This window comes from Carassius auratus, chromosome 12 (genome assembly GCF_003368295.1).
Source record: "Carassius auratus strain Wakin chromosome 12, ASM336829v1, whole genome shotgun sequence".
Classification (NCBI taxonomy): Eukaryota; Metazoa; Chordata; class Actinopteri; order Cypriniformes; family Cyprinidae; genus Carassius; species Carassius auratus.
Window position 1 is genome coordinate 5,720,609 of NC_039254.1, and position 6,000 is coordinate 5,726,608.

Consider the following 6,000-nt stretch of genomic DNA (forward strand, 5'->3'; position numbering starts at 1 on the left):
CACATCTCAAACAATGTATTGTGACTTACAGCAGTTAAGATTCAGTGTTGTATATAACATTTTAAACATGGAGTAAAGTTGGAAAAACATATTACTTTTCCTGAATAATGACATTTTTAAACTTAATTTCCCTAGTAAAAAAGTTATATATTTTTGTTACATATTTACTGGAATATCACTCAAGACTTAATTATATACAAATTCAACTTTATTTGGAGTACTACATGTGCACAATGCATATATCCTAATGTGTTTTAATGTCTCTATTGGTAAAGATTTTATGATCTTTGAATAATATCAGTCTTTAAATGCAAGATATTTAAAGTGTACCTAAAGTATACCTGCAATAGATCTACTTTAGGACAATCAAATACACCTAGTGTATATTTAATTGGCACTACTTCTATACATTTAAAGTGCTTTAAGCACAAAATTAGTTTTTCCAATTTAGCAGACTTTAAGTATAACAAAAGTAAAATTGCAGGGTATTTTATTAAGAGTATTCATTTATTAATGTAAATGTATTTATAACTTAGTATGAAATAAATTTTTAATATATTTGTTTTCAGTATATTTATTTTTCACTAGGGTTGACAAAATTACAGCTTGACTTCTTTGTTCAATTACCTCCATTTACCTTCTTTTTTCGTTGCTTTCATAAAAAAAAAAAAAAAAAAAAAAAAAAAAAAAATGAAAATATTAACTGAAAAAAATAGGCAATTTTTCTATAAAAAGACAAATGCCCAGTGCAAAATTGATACAATAAATGTGGAAATAATTTATGATTCAATTACTTTTTTGTACTTATTAATATTTTTAGAATGCATTTTCATTTTTTTTAAGATACAAACAGAAAATCTAGGTCCCAGGTTAGGCATTTAGAAAGCAGCAAAAATAAATGATGAATCCCTGACGAAAAGTTTCCAAAACACTTAGCATGTGACCCTCATATAACAGAAAGAACACTTGAAAACTGTTAGTTTCAGTAATAACGAACCCCTGGGACACAAGTGCCAATAGATGAAGAAACACCCCTATATTGGATGTCTTCAGAGTGTGTGTTCACTGGCCTACTGCACATGACACTGTGAACAGCAGTGAGACACCTGCAGCCTCGCTTTGATGACAGCAAATGGAACACACACCCAGTCAGGCTGCTGCACGATAATATATTCCCACTCCCGTTTTCAGTCTGTTAGATCTGCTGTTGATGTGATCTTCTCATGTCCTTTTCAGTTCCTCAGATCTCTTTAAAAATGGACACTTTGATATGTGTTTGACCATAGATCCTATGGACAATCACATCACACAGCTAGAGCATGTGCTCTTATTTCAAACAAAACAACAGAAGAACGAAAATGAAAGGGTTCATCAATGTCAGGCAAAAACAGCAGCCATTCATTCTATTTTATGCCATCATTGGACAGGATTGCTCTTCTATTTGAAGCACTTGAGTACATGTAAAAAAGTCCTTGAGTACAATTAAATTTGTTAAATAGAGATTATATTTCTCATGATAGTGATCATGCAGGTCTGTGATAACTTCACAGGGGTGTCTTTGTTACTTTAATGCACTTCCCTGGATTCACAGCATTACACATAAACACGACTCGTCGCAAAATTTAATCTGCACCTTCCATGTAGATAATCGCAGATAGAAATATTTTCAAAGTAAAACACCAGCTGTGGGTGCCAGCTGTCCAAGCGGTATCTGATAGGTGAAGCTGATTAAAGCACATTGGCTTTTAATACATTTTGCATCTACAACTACAACCTTCACATCCGCCATTCAGTTTAGACCATAAGCTGAACTGCAATTTAAATAGTACTTGGGCATATATGGGCATAAAAAATATTTGGTTGGACAAAAAAGGAAAACATTTCCTAACCCTAACAAAAATACATATCTACTTAAAATATTCAAATAACTAAAGAAAAAAATATAATTCTGGTCTCATCTAGTAAAGCACAAATATATAGCATTACGTCCCATTCGGCACAATTCAAATGGTTGTAAATTGGGCTTTGCTCCAAATACAAACTAGACATTTGTGGTTACGACTGACATCTGTGAGTATCAAAAATGACAATCTAAGAGCTGTACAACATACATGGACTGTCATACACATCATCCAGATGGTGTGTTATATTGGCACTGAATTAACATCTTGTGTGTTCTGTTGGCATATGTGATTCTGAGGTTTTCCACAAATGGGAGTGTTAGCAAGTTTAAAGCTGAATTACATTTGGAGTTACACTCTCGCAACTATTTATAGCACCAATCCCCAACACATTCTCACTTGAGTGATGTTAACTCGCACAAAGCTAATTCATAGTCTCAATGTGGCTTTCAAAGAGCGATCTGTCTGCTTTCTGTAATGTGGGACACGAGCCACTCGCTTTTGTATTGGTCTTCAATCACACAGGAGAAGAGGGGGATCATGGTAAATCTTCCTTTTAAGCTTTGGCCACAAAAGAATCCAAACTGTCCAGATGTTACCAGCTGCTTTAACAACGGTGTGAGCAACCACAGCTCAAACACAAGCACACAAAAACATTACGAGGTAGCTAATTTGAAAGAAACAGTGAAGTTGCCAGCCCAAAACTCAAATTTGTCACATACAAAGGTAATTATAATCTACACCGAAACTGCATATATCGCTTGTTTACAGCGACTCTTTTAAAAACAGATCACATCTTTATTTAGTATTCCACACAAACCCACGGCATGCTGTACACATTTTTAACAGCGATCCAAGGTGATAGTGCTCAAAATGTCATGGTGAGAGCCCACATTAGTGTTCCCCAAATCGGCATGTATTTCTTTTCAGCCAGCTTTTCCAAACCTCTGTGATCTCACCAGTTCAGCCATAATCATACAGGTTTCAGCGAGTCTGCTGTAAAATGAAAACAGATTATGACATTGAAATACAGACGGTAGTATCACCATTGCCAGCATTTGTAACTGTGTGGAGGCGCAGACAGAATCGGATGTTAATAGTGATGTACTGTATTAGTCACACTCCAAACAGTTGTGATTGAACATTAACAGATGAGCTTTTCAGCAACAATCAACGGTTCTGTTTTATGAATGCTAAGAGGGGCCGCACTGTCCATAATAAATAAATCAAAATAACACGTTAGACCTTTCGAGTGGGCTCTCGCTTTCTCTTGGGACAAAAGCACACACTAACAATAACATATCTATGACAGGGTTATCGGAAATGACACTTGAGTGATAAATGACTCAAGATGCTTATGAACGTATCTATCACTTCTAATCTATTTACAAGCATTATTATGCCAAACTGAAATGCTTGAATAACTAAATGCGCACATATTGCATATGCATCAATCGTAAACCTCATTTTATCTGTCACACACAACACTTTACAGGACGTCATATTCCATTTGTGAGGAAAATGAATCATGAGGAAAACAGCAAGACCTCAAGGAAATCAATTTCCCTTCTTTGACCTTGGCTACTCTCCTGTCTCCAATATGTATATACATCTATAATATGCAAGAAGGATTACAGAGTTAAAAAACCTTTGCTAGTGTCCTACTACAGATTTAAAGAGTTTAGGATCAAAAACAGGTGTTTTTAACCCCAATTTTTCATGACTGACCTAGTTTGCCTCTTTTTTTTTTCTGTTTCTGTAATTGTGTGTAAATCACTGACGCAGACAGTGAGCTGATATATGCACACCTCTGACATTCCCAATGCCAAAAAAGTCCCAGTGCAGGTATGTGTGTCAGAAAGCATTCAGGTCTCCAGAATCCCATTCACTCTGCCGGTTACGCTTTCGAGGACTGTTTCTGCACTCCGCGAGCAAGCAGCCACGAGAGAGAGCGGCGCTCCACCTGTTAACTACGGCAGCTTTAGCCCCACAGGCATTTCCCCCCGCCACACATAAGACCCAGAGATGGAAAGCTGCTCTCCGTGGACACATGCACAAAGGTCGAGTTAAGCTGCATGTTTGCTGTCAACAGCGGATTGAATGGAAAGGACTTTCTTACCTGTGCCGGCTGGATGCATCCGAGCCCGACTCCAAGCTGTACATTCTTCAGTTGTGCGTCTCCGCCTCCTCTTGTTTCCTCTTCTCCCCTTTACTTCCTCTCACCTCCTCCTGGCCTCTTCTATCTTTCTGTCTCTCTCTCCTTCTCTCAACACTTGTGTGAGTCTACTTGTGTGGCAGCTGAAGACCCTGCTGTGGTGATGGCATTTCTCCCTCTCTCGCTCTTCCTGGCAAAGCGGGTCAAACTGAAGATGGTGTCAGTGACACGGTGAGGAAAACGATGGAAGGAGTTAGTGAGAAACAGAGAGACAAATGTCCAAAAAAAGAGGAGAAACAGCTGTTAGCAGCTTGTGACGCCGACGAGAGACAGCTAGAGAGTTGCAGTTGTGATCTCTGACTGAGAAAAGGTGCGAGAGCAGGTGGGGAGCCGCGTGCCAGTGACTTCCTGCGCTCTCGGATTGGCGTGCGAATGCGCGAGGTGGTGTCTTACTCTATAAACCTTGAACAAATCTCACGTGGGTCTTGTTTACCTATGCCTGAAGTTGTGATATGCCTGTAGCACACAAACCAGAAACTGAGAAAGTATGTTTAAGAGTGTGCGTCAGTCAAAAAAGAGAGTTTTTTGGCATGGACTAACCCTTCATCTTCAATCAAACCGCTCATTCGTAGCCTCCGCCCGCTCCATCACAACCAACCTAGTTCCCCAACCTTGGGGAATAATCATGATGAAATGAGAAGGATGCTGGGAAGAGAGTACAGCTGATTAAAATAGATTCGAATGAAAGACCGGCGCTGCGTGTCTGACCTTTTCCACCTCCGGAGCTGTAGTTTGCTGATTTTGAGGAGGGAGTCCATGAAGATGCCTATCAGTTAGTCGAAATGTGTTGCTTCTTTCAGAATCTTTTATATCCGCAGGTGTCACGTTCAGATTTAGTCCGGATTCTGAAAAGTTTGGAGTTCTTGCAGTGTTGGCTGAGAAGAGCATGAAAGCAATCCAGAATAAATACATGCATAAATACAAATTCACAAATGATGTTTGTCCAGTTTGTAGAGCAGATGTGCTGAGCGTCTCATCTGTTTGATGTGATCTGCCTTCTGCTCTCCAGACCACAGAACAAGCTTCTGATACCTAATCATGATGCTGTACAGATTTATCCTGCCTCCCCCCTCCTCTTTCTCTCATGCTTTTATTCTCCCTCTCTCTCTCCATCCTGAGTCTCTTTTCACCATGTCTGATTTTCACTTCCCTGTCCTGTCCTGTTTGTTCTCTCTATCTCTATTACTCCTGCTTCAGTCTGTCTTTCCCACCGTCTTTGTCATTATCCTCCTGCTGCAATTTAAATGCTCTTTCTTTTCAATCCTTCCTGCTTTCCGGTCATTCTGAGATGAGCGGGTCCGACAGACAAGTTCCCTTGTCCTGTTGATTCGCTCTCTCCGTCACTGACACTTCTAGACACTTCAACCTTGCTTGTCCTTCAGGCCTGAGGTTATTATGAATGCGGTTTTGTCCTTTTTTGTCAGGCAGCTATTATGACATCAATCCCTGTCCTCTACAAAAACGTTTGTTTTTCATATCGTTTGTTTTAATACTAAGCAAATGACATTTTCTATCCCCTAATCCTAAACCTACCTTTACACAAACCTTTCTAGATTTTATAGAGGCATTATTTATTGTTTATTAAGCTGTTTTTTCATGGGGAAAACGTGGATTTCGAGTTTCATATTTTATATATTCATATATATATATAACCACTCAGGTTAGGGTACTTTTTTTTGGAAATTAATACTTTTCTTCAGCAAAATTAGGGGTAAATTTTATTGTATGCTTTAATGTTTTTAATTGGACTGTATTTTTAAATGAATTAAAATGCAGCTTTGGTGAGCATAACGGATGACGTTAAAGGAAAAGAAAAATTGTATTGACCCCGAACTTCATAAACACACATACATATACATTAAAAATAAATTAAAATGTAAGTAT

At 38.4% G+C, this 6,000-nt stretch overlaps 1 protein-coding gene across 1 annotated transcript in view; it reads right to left on the bottom strand.

Annotated features, from left to right (window-relative positions):
* Window positions 1–5,612, bottom strand: part of grin2cb (glutamate receptor, ionotropic, N-methyl D-aspartate 2Cb) — a 50,500-nt gene extending 44,888 nt beyond the window's left edge. The window contains exon 1 of the mRNA XM_026276541.1: window positions 4,021–5,612. The gene's annotated coding sequence lies outside the window, so the exon portion shown is untranslated. The remainder of the gene's footprint in view (window positions 1–4,020) is intronic.
* Between the last annotated feature and the right edge of the window lie 388 nt (window positions 5,613–6,000).